The sequence below is a fragment of the Sciurus vulgaris genome, assembly GCF_902686455.1.
Source record: "Sciurus vulgaris genome assembly, chromosome: 12".
Lineage (NCBI taxonomy): Eukaryota > Metazoa > Chordata > Mammalia > Rodentia > Sciuridae > Sciurus > Sciurus vulgaris.
Genome location: NC_136473.1, coordinates 105,940,162 through 105,954,388, shown reverse-complemented (window position 1 = coordinate 105,954,388; position 14,227 = coordinate 105,940,162). Strand labels below are relative to the sequence as shown.

At 42.6% G+C, this 14,227-nt stretch overlaps 1 long non-coding RNA gene across 3 annotated transcripts in view; it reads left to right on the top strand.

Annotated features, from left to right (window-relative positions):
• LOC306641781 overlaps positions 1-14,227 on the top strand; it is a 53,888-nt gene that overhangs the window by 1,680 nt on the left and 37,981 nt on the right. For 2 of the 3 annotated variants that reach the window (XR_013758278.1, XR_013758279.1), the window contains exon 2: positions 12,961-13,057. This is a non-coding gene — a long non-coding RNA (uncharacterized lncRNA). Of the gene's footprint in view, positions 1-12,960; positions 13,112-14,227 lie in introns of all 3 variants that reach the window. The other variant, XR_013758280.1, reaches the window with a different exon arrangement.

The window sequence follows — 14,227 nt, the reverse complement described above, 5'->3', positions numbered from 1 at the left end:
CTGTTAATTCCTATCGGGATTAATTCACTGACTGGGTTAAGACTCTGACAACCTGATCATTTCTCCTCTGAACCTTCTTGCCTTGTCTCACACGTGATCTTTTAGGGGACACCACATCTAGACCATAACAATTAGTAACTTAAAGCAACATTCATAAATGTCTTAGTCCATTTGTGCTGCTAGAACGGAATGCCTAAGACAGAGAGTCTCATGGTTCTGGGAGGTGGAAGTCCAACACTAAGGGGCCTGCATCCAGTGAAGACTTTCCTACTGCACCATCCATGGCAGAAGGCAGAGGGGCAAGAGCAAGTGAGAGTCACACTCACTTGATCAACAAGCTCACTCTTGAGACAAAGAACCCATTCCCACAGTAGTGACATTAATCCATGGGAACATGATACAATAGCCTTTCCAAAGGTCCAGCCTCTTAACACTATTGCATTGGGGATTAAATTCCTGACATGAATTTTGGGAGTCACCTGCAAGCCACAGCACATAAGATTTATCATCTTAGCCATTTTAAGTGCTCAGTTCAGTGGCATTGATTACATTCACATTGTTGAACAACCACCACTACCATCCATCTCCAGACCTTTTTATCTTTCCAAACTGAAACTCTGTACCATTAAAGCGAAATTCCCCATCCCTCCCTCCCCCAGCCCCTGGCCACCAATATGCTCTGTGGATGTGAGTATTCTCAGTACCTCAAATAAGTGGAATCATCCAGTATTTGTCCTTTCATTATTGGTTACTTTCTCTCAGTGTCTTCAAGCTTCACCCACGTTGCAGCACGTGTCATTCCTTTTTGTGGTGAATATTTCATGTTATGGCTGTCCCACATCTGTTTTCTCTCTCTTGGGGCACACTTGCTCTGCTTCCACCTTATGGCTGTTGTGAATGATGCTGCTGTGAACCTGTGTGTGCAGCTAACATGGCATCAGCATCTTTCTAAGCTATTTCTCACTCTAAGAAGGGCTTAAAGCATTTTAATGGTGCTTGAGACAGGAGTCTTTGAGACAAGACTCCAGGGTCTTCATTAATTAATTGTGCACCGTCCTCCTTTAATGTGCAGTGTGTGGTAAGACCTCAAGAAGGCTCACTTTACCTTGAGTTCTCCCCAGGAGTCTGCAGTTCTTGACCATTCAAAGGAATGTGGGGAAGGCTGCTGGCCTTACTGTCCTGGAATGTTAGAACCCGGAGGACCATCATCGTTAGTTCATTTAATCATTCAACAAATATGTACTAAGTGCCCATCAAGTATCAATATGTAAGGGTGAGGGGGGAGTGGGGTGCTGGAAAGAAAATCTTGCTTTTCTGATGCACCTAGAGATTAGGCTTTGGATACTAGAGAAATCCACATTGCCAATAATATCACCTTTGATTTTTTCTTATATTCTTTCTTTCTTTCTTTTATTTTTTTACTTTTTTTAAAATTGTAAACAAATGGGAAACATGTTTCTCTGTTTCCACATGGCGTAAAGGCATACTATTTATGTAATCATAAATTTACATAGAGTAATGTTGTTTGATTCATTCTGTTATTTTTTCCCTTCCCCCCACCCCTCCCACCCCTCTTTTCCTTCTATACAGTCCTTCCTTCCTCCATTCTTGCCCCCCTCCCTAACCCTAACCCTAACCCTAACGCTAACCCTTCCCTCCCCCCATTATGTGTCATCATCCACTTATTAGCGATATCGTTCGTCCTTTGGCTTTTTGAGATTGGCTTATCTCACTTAGCATGATATTCTCCAATTTCATCCATTTGCCTGCAAATGCCATAATTTTATCATTCTTTATGGCTGAGTAATATTCCATTGTATATATATACCACGGTTTCTTTATCCACTCATCAATTGAAGGGCATCTAGGTTGGTTCCACAGTCTGGCTATTGTGAATTGAGCAGCTATGAACATTGATGTGGCTGTATCTCTGTAGTATGCTGATTTTAAGTCCTTTGGGTATAGGCCAAGGAGTGGGATAGCTGGGTCAAATGGTGGTTCCAATCCAAGTTTTCTAAGGAATCTCCACACTGCTTTCCAGAGTGGCTGCACTAATTTGCAGTCCCACCAGCAATGTATGAGTGTACCTTTCTCCCCACACCCTCGCCAACACCTGTTGTTGCTTGTATTCTTGATAATCGCCATTCTAATTGGGGTGAGATGGAATCTTAGGGTGGTTTTGATTTGCATTTCTCTTATTACTAGAGATGTTGAACATTTTTCCATATGTTTGTTGATTGCTTGCAGATCTTCTTCTGTGAAGTGTCTATTCATTTCCTTAGCCCATTTGTCGATTGGATTATTTGTATTCTTGGTGTAGAGTTTTTTGAGTTCTTTATAGATTCTGGAGATTAGCGCTCTATCTGAAGTATGATTGACAAAGATTTTCTCCCACTCTGTAGGCTCTTTCATCGCATTGCTGATAGTTTCCTTTGCTGAGAGAAAGCTTTTTAGTTTGAATCTATCCCAGTTATTGATTCTTGCTTTTATTTCTTGTGCTATGGGAGTCCTGTTAAGGAAGTCTGGTCCTAAGCCGACATGTTGAAGATCTGGACCTACTTTTTCTTTTATAATCTGCAGGGTCTCTGGTCTGATTCCGAGGTCCTTAATCCATTTTGAGTTTAGTTTCGTGCATGGTGAGAGATATGGGTTTAGTTTCATTCTGTTGCATATGGATTTCCAATTCTCCCAGCACCATTTGTTGAAGAGGCTATCTTTTCTCCATTGCATATTTTTGGCCCCTTTATCTAGTATGAGAAAATTGTATTTATTTGGGTTTGTGTCTGTGTCCTCTATTCTGTACCATTGATCTACCTGTCTATTTTGGTACCAATAACATGCCGTTTTTGTTACTATTGCTTTGTAGTAGTGTTGAAGATCTGATATTGCAATACCCCCTGTTTCACTCTTCCTGCTAAGGATTGCTTTAGCTATTCTGGGTTTCTTATTCTTCCAGATGGATTTCATAATTCCTTGCTCTATTTCTGTAAGGTACGTCATTGGGATTTTAATTGGAATTGCATTGAATTTGTATAGCACTTTAGGTAGTTTGGCCATTTTGACAATATTAATTCTTCCTATCCAAGAACATGGGAGATCTTTCCATCTTCTAAGGTTTTCTTTAATTTCTTTCTTTAGTGTTCTGGAGTTCTCATTGTAGAGGTCTTTCACCTCTTTTGTGAGATTGATTCCCAAGTATTTTATTTTTTTCGAGGCTATTGTGAATGGGGTAGTTTTCCTAATTTCTCTTTCTGGAGATTCATCACTTATGTATAAAAATGCGTTGGATTTATGGGCATTGATCTTGTAACCTGCTACTTTACTGAATTCACTTATGAGTTCTAAGAGTTTTCTGGTGGAATTTCCAGGTTCCTCTAAATATATAATCATGTCATCAGCGAACAGGGATAGTTTGAGTTCTTGTTTTCCAATTCGTATCCCTTTAATTTCTTTGGTGTGTCTAATTGCTCTGGCCAGAGTCTCAAGAATGATGTTGAATAGAAGTGGTGAAAGAGGGCATCCCTGCCTTGTTCCAGTTTTTAGGGGGAATGCTTTCAGTTTTTCACCATTTAGAATGATATTAGCCATGGGCTTAGCGTAGATGGCCTTTACAATGTTAAGGAATGTTCCCACTGTCCCTATTTTTTCTAGCGTTTTGAGCATGAAGAGGTGCTGTATTTTATCAAATGCTTTTTCTGCATGTATTGAAATAATCATGTGATTCTTGACTTTAAGTCTATTGATATGGTGAATGACATTTATTGATTTCCTGATGTTGAACCAACCTTGCATCCCTGGGATGAAACCCACTTGATCATGGTGCACTATCTTTTTAATATGTTTTTGTATGCGATTTGCTAAAATTTTGTTGAGAATTTTTGCATCGATGTTCATTAAGGATATTGGTCTGAAATTTTCTTTCCTTGATGAGTCTCTGTCTGGTTTAGGTATCAGTGTGATATTGGCTTCATAGAATGAGTTTGGGAGGGTTCCCTCCTCTTCTATTTTATGGAATACTTTGAGAAGTATTGGAATGAGCTCTTCTTTAAAGGTTTTGTAGAACTTGGCTGAGAACCCATCTGGTCCCGGACTTTTCTTTGTTGGTAGACTTTTGATGACCTCTTCTATTTCAGTACTTGAAATTGGTCTATTTAAATTTTGTATGTCCTCCTCGTTCAGTTTAGGCAATTCATATGTCTCTAGAAACCTGTTGATGTCTTCGAAATTTTCTATTTTGTTGGAGTATAGATTTTCAAAATAGCTTCTAATTATGTTTTGTATTTCAATCCTGTCTGTTGTGATATTTCCTTGTTCATTCCGAATTTTAGTGATTTGGGTTTTCTCTTGTCTTCTCTTTGTTAGTGTCGCTAAAGGTTTATCAATTTTGTTTATTTTTTCGAAGAACCAACTATTTATTTTGTCAATTTTTTGTATTGTTTCTTTTGTTTCAATTTCATTGATTTCAGCTCTGAGTTTAACTATTTCCTGTCTTCTACTACTTTTGGTGCTGGTCTGTTCTTCTTTCTCTAGGGCTTTGAGCTGTAGTGTTAGGTCGTTTATTTGTTGAGTTTTACTTCTTTTATTAAATGCGCTCCATGAAATAAATTTCCCTCTAAGTACTGCTTTCATAGTGTCCCAGAGATTTTGATATGATGTTTCTTTGTTCTCATTTACCTCTAAGAATTTTTTAATTTCCTTCCTAATATCTTCTGTTATCCATTCATCATATAATAGCATATTGTTTAATCTCCAGATGTTGGAATAGTTTCTGTTTTTTATTCTTTCATTTATTTCTAACTTCAATCCATTATGATCTGATAGAATACAAGGTAGTGTCTCTATCTTCTTGTATTTGCTAACATTAGCTTTGTGGCATAATATATGGTCTATTTTAGAGAAGGATCCATGTGCTGCTGAGAAGAAAGTGTATTCGCTCTTGGTTGGATGGTATATTCTATAAATGTCCGTTAAGTCTAAATTATTGATTGTGTTATTGAGATCTATGGTTTCTTTGTTCAATTTTTGTTTGGAAGATCTGTCCAGTGGTGAGAGAGGCGTGTTAAAATCACCTAGTATTATTGTGTTATGGTCTATTTGGTTTCTGAGATTGAGAAGGATTTGTTTGACATACATGGATTTGCACTGTTTGGGGCATAGATGTTTATGATTGTTATGTCTTGCTGATTTATGCTTCTCTTAAGCAGTATGAAATGTCCTTCTTTATCCCTTCTGACTAACTTTGGCTTGAAGTCCACATTATCGGAAATGAGGATGGATACTCCAGCTTTTTTGCTGAGTCCATGTGCATGGTATGTTTTTCCCCATCCTTTCACCTTTAGTCTATGGGTATCTTTTTCTATGAGGTGAGTCTCTTGTAGGCAACATATTGTTGGATCTTTCTTTTTAATCCAATCTGCCAGTCTATGTCTTTTGATTGATGAATTCAGGCCATTAATATTCAGGGTTATTATTGAGATATGATTTGGTTTCCCGGTCATTTGGTTCATTTTTTAAAATTTTATTTATTTATTTATTTGACACGACTTGGTTCCTCCTTTATTTGACAATTCATTTAGGATAATTCCTCCCTTTGCTGATTTGCTTCTTTGTTTTTCATCTCTTCCTCATGGAATATTTTGCTGAGAATGTTCTGTAGTGCTGGCTTTCTTTTTGTAAATTCTTTTAGCTTTTGTTTATCATGGAAGGATTTTATTTCATCGTCAAATTTGAAGGTAAGTTTTGCTGGGTATGAGATTCTTTGTTGGCATCCATTTTCTTTCAGGGCTAGAAAAATGTTGTTCCAGGCCCTTCTAGCTTTTAGGGTCTGGATTGAAAATCTGCTGATATGCGTATTGGTTTCCCCCTGAATGTAATTTGGTTCTTTTCTCTCACAGCCTTTAAAATTCTGTCTTTATTTTGTATGTTAGGTATTTTCATTATAATGTGCCTTGGTGTGGGTCTGTTGTAATTTTGTGTATTTGGAGTCCTATAAGCCTCTTGAACTTGATTTTCCATTTCATTCTTCAGATTTGGGAAATTTTCTGTTATTATTTCATTGAATAGATTGTTCATTCCTTTGGTTTGTTTCTCTAAGCCTTCCTCAATCCCAATAATTCTTAAATTTGGCCTTTTCATGATATCCCATAGTTCTTGTAGATTCTGTTCATGATTTCTTACCATCTTCTCTGTTTGTTCAACTTTGTTTTCAAGGTTAAATATTTTGTCTTCAATGTCTGAGGTTCTGTCTTCCAGGTGTTCTATCCTATTGGATATGCTTTCTATGGAGTTCTTAATTTGGTTTATTGTTTCCTTCATGTCAAGGAATTCTGTTTGTTTTTTTTCAATATCTCTAACTCTTTATTGAAATGATCTTTTCTTCCTGTATTTGCTCTTTTAACTGTTGATTGGTGCAATCATTCAATGCCTGCATTTGCTCTTTCATCTCATCATTCAGTGTATGCATTTGCTCTTTCATCTCATCGTTTGCTTCTCTGATCATTTTAATTATGTACATTCTGAACTCCTTTTCTGTCATTTCTTCTGCCATGCTGTCATTGGGTTTTATTGATGAAACATCTAGATTTGTTTGCGGCATTTTCTTTCCTTGTTTTCTCATATTGTTCAGGTATCAGTGGACCGCTGAGATATTGCAGATTTCCTCCACTGACTTACAATGTCCCTGAAGATTTCTATATATCCTCTCTTAGCCTTCAGTAGGCTGAAGTCTTGGAGGAAGTTGATAGTGCGGTGCTCCACAAGGAAGCTGCCTCTCTAGGGGTGGTGGCCTTCAGGTGGGTTATATTCCCTGCTAGTGGGCAGAGGTGCCTCCACTTGTTGACCAATGGTCATCCAAAGGGGACCTAGCCTGCGGGCTGAGGCAAGGCCTGTTTGGGCCTGAGTCTCTGGTTTTACCATCCTTGTGGGGAAACCTCACCCAGCAGGGAAGACTCACCCGGTGGGGAGGTCTCGTTGGTCAGTTCCCTCCTAGAAGTTCCCCTCAATTTACAGCTACCACCTGGGCTGGGCTGCCTTCCTCTGCAAAGTTCCCAGGGGCCCGGCCCTACCTCCTGGGCCTGGGAGCCTCACCCTTAGCAGATGAATCTCCTTAGGCTGCCCCTCCTCAGAGAATCTGCCCACAGTCCTGGAACCTTCGCTCCGCCCCTAAGCGTGTCTCTGTGTGGCTCTTCCACCAAGAAGCCTCCTAGGTCCTGGCACCCTGCTCTGCACCTAATCGCCTGGCTATGCGGCCCCTCCTCTGAGCAGCCACCTGGAGCCCCTTACGATTGCTCCGAGTCCCAGAGACCCGCCGCACGCCTCTTCCTCCAGACAGCTGCCCGGTGTTCCGGAGCAGTCACTAGGGGACCAAGCAACTCACTGCGCGCCTCCTCCTCCCACCAACAGCCCGTAGCCCTGGGAAGTCACTCCAAGTCCAAGTGATCCGCCCTGTTCCTCCTCCTCCTCCAGGTAGCCCCCCGGGTGTTCAGGAGCGGTCGCTCTGAGTCGCTCTGAATCCACATGACTTGCTGCACGCCTCCTCCGGGTAGCTGCCTGGAGCTCTGGTGCGGCCACTTGAGACCAAGCAACCCACCGCGCTCCTCCTCCAGGCAGCCCCCCGGTGTTCAGGAGCTGTCGCTTTGAGTCCAAACAACTCACCACTCGCCTCCTCCTCTGAGGAGCCGCCTGGAGCTCCAACGCAGTCACTGCGAGTCCAAGCGACCCACCGCGCTCCTCCTCCTCCTCCTCTGGGCAGGCCCCGGTGTTCAGAAGTGGTCTCTCTGAGTCCAACAGCTCGCTGCGCAGCTCCTCCTCCGCCAACCGCCTGTAGCTCTGGTATAGTCACTCTGAATCCAAGCGGCCACGCTCCTCCTCCTCCTCCTCCTCCAAGCAGGCCCCGGTGTTCACGAGTGGTCGCTCTGAGTCCAAACAGCTGTCCTCGCCGCTCCTCCTCTGGGCAGCCGCCCGGAGCCCCAGTGGTTGCTCCGAGTCCCAGCGCTGTGCTGAGCGGCCTCCTCTCTGATGCTCCCAGTTGTCCGAGTTCACTGCTCCAGCGGGGGAGGGGTGTTTCGCCGGGCAGCTCTACTTCACAAAGTTCCCTGCCTTCCGGGACTACCGCCCCATCTGGGACGCCTCCCCAACGGGAGAGACCCACCGGCGGCTTTGAGTTGGTCCCAAGTCTCTCAATATCTCCTCTTTTAAATCCTGAGTCTTGGAGCAACATGAAATGCAGCCGCCCTCTAGTCCGCCATCTTGAAAACCCCCTCTTATATTCTTTCTTAAAAAGCATTTTTTTGGGTGGACAGCATGAAAAATTTTGAAATGTGATCGTGAATTTCTAGTTGTCATAGTGATTCTGTCTAATAAAACAATAGGAATGATATATAAAGGATAAAATTGGAGCACAGAGAGGTTAGGTAAGTCCACAGAGCTTTTTCTGGGCCACAGTTCATGCTCTTATCCTTATTCTATGTTGTCCTTAGAAGTGGTAGTTCAAGGATAAGTCCTGACTGTTGTCATGGAAAGCTGTGTTTATTTACATAGTCACTGATTGATGTATAGAACTATGCCATTTCAATCAGTATCCCAGTGTAATTTTTGTTAACAAAATATATGTGTGTGTGTGTGTGTGTGTGTGTGTGTGTAAATAAATAAATAGGTAGGATGGGAAGGATGTAGGTAGCTACGAAGTTTTTAAAAATAAAAATAAAAAATAATCTTGCTTTACTGAATATTAATATGCCATATATTGTGAAGCCATAGAATTGAGCTAATTGAGTTAGTGTGGTACTGGTAAGAAAATCAACAAATAGGTAAATGAACTAGAACAGATAGGTCAAAAAGAAACCCCAACATAGTTAGAATTTGTATATATTTTTGTTTGTTTCTTATTTATTTTTCTGTTTTTACTTTGTTTTGGTTATTCTTTTTAGAATTTTTGTATGTATATAATATTTATTTATTTATACTAGGGATTGAACCCATAGTCACTTTGCCACTGAACTACTAGCCCCCTTTTAAATTTTTTGTATTTTGAGATAGGGTCTCATTAAGTTGCTTAGGGCCTCGCTGAGTTGCTGAGGCTGGCTTCTAACCTATGATCCTCCTGCCTCCTCCTTCCTGTGTCACTGGAATTGCAGATATGCACCACCATGCCTGACTAGACTTTGATTATATATTAAATAAATCACAAAAATCATTGAACAAGTGGTAATGGAAGAACTGGGTAAAGATTGGAAAAACTTAGAATTTTATCTTCACTTCTTACCATACATCAAAATAAAATGTAGGTAAAGAATTAAATACTAACAAATACTTAAAAAAAAAAGAAAATATAGTTGGATGTATATTTTAAACTTTTAAATCGTACTAGACAATTCTTAGAATGTCTAATATTAAACTTATTCAACCTGGTGTTTCCAAGATAATGCAAATTTATACAGTGAGATTGATTTAAGTTAGCAAATTAGCAAAGATTTAAAATAAATCAGTGTTGTCATAGGTGTGGGGAAATGGGTAATTCCACATCTTCCTGGTGGAAAAAAACAAGCATAACTTGTCCACAAAGTGATTTAGCAAGAATTTTTTCAAGGTTTATACCTACTGACCCAGTTATGCCACTTTGAGGAATCTATTCCAAGGAAACACTGAGAAACTCTGACCTTATTTATAAGGACACTCACCATGGAAGATTATTTAGAACAAAAGCAAATTGAATAGCTTAAAAGTCCAACAGTATGTGGGAGAGTTAGAAGAATTAAGAAATTTACCCTGCATGGTAGCATGCCTGTAATCCCAACTCCTTGGGAGGCTAACGCAAGAGGATTCCAAATTCATGGCCAGCCTGGACAACAGAGCCAGAACTTGCCTCAAAATAAATTTGTTTTAAAAAGTTGTGGGTGGATGCCAGGCATAGTGGTGTACACCTGTAACCCCAGGGACTTGGAAAACTGAGACAACAGGATCCCAAGTTTGAGACCAGCCTCAGCAACTTAGTGAGGCCCTGTCTCAAAAAATAAAAAGGGTTATGGATGTGGCTCAGTGGTAAAGCCCCCTGGATCCCTGGATTCGATCCTCAGTACCAAAAAAAGAAAAAAAAAAAAAAATGTGGATACAGCTTACTGGTAAAACACTTGCCTAGTATTTTTGAGTCCCAGGGTTTAATACAAGGGGGTGGGGGAGAGAAGGAAGGAAAGGGGAAGAAAATGATAAGGAAGGAAGGGAGGGAGGAAGGACATGTCATGATTCTATGTGGGGAAATCTTATGGGTTTTAGCTGCATGTGGTGGTGCATACCTATAATCCCAGTGACTCAGGAGGCAGGAGGATCACAAGTTTGAGGCCAGCCTCAGCAACTTAGCAAGGCCCTAAGCAACGTTGTGAGATCCTGTCTCCAAATAAAAAATAAAAAGGGCTGAGATGTGGCTCAGTGATAAGCAACCCTGGGTTCAATCCCTGGTAACAATAACAACAACAAATCTAATGGGTTTCAAATGTTAATATATAGATACAGATATAGATATAGGTATAGATTAGATATATGGTAAAAAGTATGGTTGGAAATGTATACACAATACAGTAAGAATAAAGATGTGTGAGCAGATTACTGGTTTTTTATGATCTAAATTTTTCCAATTTTCTTAGTTTGCATGTATCACTTATGACTACACATGTTGAATTTGATTTATAAATATTAACTAGTTCTTGTCTTTTTGTGCCTCTATTATTTTACCCAAAATATTTTAAAAGTAAAAACTTTTAAGGGTGAAGGAAAGGGTCATTCCTGTCCCCATCAATATGCCCTGCTTTTCCTTGGGGACGAGGCAGTCAGAATTGTGACCAAAGCAGCAGGAAAGTAAGAGTCCAGGGATATCTCTTCATCCACGGTCAGTATCACGTTCACACCCCTTTTCTGTTTCCATTTCTCCGGCTTCTCCATGTCTACCACCAAATTGATTGGGTCCCTTTCGTCCGTAACCTGTACCTAGTATAGGATCAATCATTTCCTTGACTCATCTGTGTTCTGGGAGGATGAATTAATTATTTCCCTTCCTTATCTGCAACTGGTAAATAACAGCCCTCACTTGGCTGCGGCCCCCAGAGTCGCAAAGTAAGAGCATACTTGGCGCACTCTTGTCCTGAGAGTCTGGCCCTCCAGGAGTCCCAGCATCCTGGGAGTCGAACACCCTCCGGGTCTGCCCTGACAGTGCTCCTTCGCAGAGATGTTCTCCAAGAGGCGCTGTGGCTGCTGGGCCTTCCAGAGGAGAGCTGGGTGTGGCTTCACTTAAAGAACCAGCCTTCTGGGACAATCAGAGCAACCACACAGAGGAAGGAGGCGGGAATGAACGGAAAGAACCTGGAGGGAGAGAAGACAGGCAAAAGGACGCCACACACACGCCTCTGAAATGGTGTATGTGGGTAGGGGTGAAACCTCGGGTCTCATTGCACATCTGCCTGCATTTGAACACCACCAGCAAAATAATAATCCTATTGGCTCTCCAGTTGGCTGCGGAGTATGGGTGGGCTCAGTGCTTCTGGAAGCAGCCTCAGGGCCCTTGCCTGTGAGCCTCCTCCTGAGCTGTGTGCTGTGCATTGGATCAGACACAGGATGGCAGTAGTACTACATCTGACGTCCTACGCTCGCCCACCTTTCAGTGTCCCATCAGTTTGCCTGATGCAAATCGGAAGCACACACACAGACACACAGCTGTGCTCTAAATGAGCTGATGGCACTGCCCTTGGTCAGTAAGGCCTGAGATGGCCTAGGGGTCCCAGGCAAGACAGGGGATGCAGTTTATAGGACCCAGTACAAAATGCAAATGCAGGGCCCCTTGCTCAAAAAGCAGCAGGGAAAAGTGCTGTTATAGGAAGTAAATACGAAGCTTTTCCTTTTTTCTCCCAGACTCTCAACTTGTCATACGTTTTTTATTTGCTGTTTAACATTGTTCTTAGTAAAGAAAAAATACTAAATTTAATTTTTAAACTGTTAGCATAAATTTTACCACTCATCTCTGCATTGTATAATGCCAGTTCCCAATGCAAATTAAGAGCATTTAACTTGCATGCAGAATCAATGAAATCACACAATTCATGTTTTATAGTGTGTGCATGCCTACGCATCTCATTCTTACCAGAATAGTGGAAAAACTCAATGGCTTTTATTTCATTTATTTTTCTTTTCTTTTCTTTTTCTTTTTCTTTTTCCTTTTTCTTCTTTTTCCTTTGCAGCACTGGGAATGAAACCCAGGGCTTCCTGCTTACTAGGCAAGCCCTCTACCACTGAGCTGCACCCCAGTTCTGTTTCACTTCTTGAAATGCGCACATTCCACCAACATATTCTCCCTTCAGCTCACTGATGAGTAAGGAGGACTGAAAGGAAAAGGGTCTGTCCCCCTCACCTCCAGAAAGCTGTTATCTTCTTTCTGTGTAGGAATCGAGGTCTGGTGGTCTCTGGGCACTGCCCTTGCCCCAGGCTGCTCAGTATCCCACATGTGGCGGGACTGCCAGGATTCTGTGTTGGTGGGCATCCCAGGAGGCAGATGGGCACACACATCCCCTCTGCTCTTGAGCTTGCTCCATGGTCCAATCAGTTTCCATTCCCAAGACACAAGTTCAAGGATAAGAATTTCAAGCTAGTGAGCCAGGTGGTGCTCACCTGTTATCCCACCCACTTGGGAGGCTGAAGCAAAAGGATCTGGAGTGAGATACCAGCCTAGGTAACTTAGCAAGACCCTGATTTTAAAAAAAATTAGAAATTTCAAGAGATGACTGCAAGGTGAACCAAGCATGGGGTTCTTTTGAATGTCTGGTCCTGGGACACACAGGTGACATGTTCATGGAGCCAGCCCTGGTCACAGTCATTACACACCCGCATTCCCACACTGTGCCTCACCTATGTCTCTAGTGGGCATTTTCATCCAGGAACCAACCAAAGCACTTTTTTTTTTTTTTTTTTTTTTTTTTGCAGTGCCAGGGATGGAACCCAGGGCCACAGGCATCTACTGAGTGCTGCACCACAGAGCTGCATCCCAGTGGCCAGAACACCTTCAGCTCTGCCTGAGCTGGTGAGCATCTGTCTTTTCAAGGAGTAGTTATTGAGAGTTCTTGCTGTATGCCAGGTACTGTTCGAAGAGCGGGAGAAACAGCAGCGTGCAAAACAGAGTCCCTGTCCTCGTGGCACTTCTACAACAGTGGAGGATAGGGAAGAGCTAATTCACAAGGGAATATGTATCAAGTGGAGTAAAGCAGGGAAGAGAGATGGAGAAGTATGGCAGGAGGTCCCAGAATATAACTGATCAGAGGACTTCGGATGAGGTAGCATTTGAACAGAGACCTCTGGACAGGGAATGAGCTAGGAGGCATCTGGAGGAAGAACATTCCAAGTTGCAGAAGGAACAGGAGGCCTAAGGGCTGAGAGGTGGTAATGTGCGGGTGTGTCTGAAGGAGGCAAGAGGAGCTAAGTGACTGAGGGAGGAGGAAGGGAAGGGTGGGCCACAGAGGGCCTTGCCTTCCCGCCATTTCCTACAAGCGCCACCAGGTTTTGATTAATGGCATGGCTGAGTCTCGGCCCCCTTTGGCTCCTTTCCTCTCCTTTCCTGAACGCCTCTGCAGACCCTCTCAGCGCCTCCTCCTGCTCTAGCTACCCCCTGGCCTCTAGTTCCCAGCAGACTGCCCTGGCTTAGTGCAGTTGCAGTGAGAGATGCCTTGGGTTTTCAGGCCCCTCTCACTTGGCTTCTCTGGTGTTGACTTGACTCTAAGGAGCCCGGGCCTGCTCTGCACTCAAGCATGCACAGCTCCCAAGAGTGGGGGAGGTGACACCAAGGGACACGCTGATGGGACTGGAAGCCCGTGAGTGGCGCACTTCACAGCGCTCCTGAGCCGCTCTGAGGGAATGGGGCACCTGCTGCCCGCAGCAGTGGCTAGCTGGTAGGAGAGGCATCCTCACATTTCTTTTTCGTTCCTTGTTCTTCCACTGCCCTGATCCCTCACTACTAGACCAGGTCACAGCCCGTGTAAATCACATGCACATAAATCTTTACTTAGGATTCTCCCTTTGGGGTGGTAGGGGGAACTAAGGCTAAGAGAAAAATAAACCACGCAACAGATTGTCCCCATCTTGGCGATTCTACTGTGAACTGTGTCTTTAATTTTCTCCATTCTTATTCCTGTTTCCCTAGTTGTTCAGACCCTGCCCAAGTCTTGTCTGTGCTAGAACTAGCTGGATTCCTAAGGGC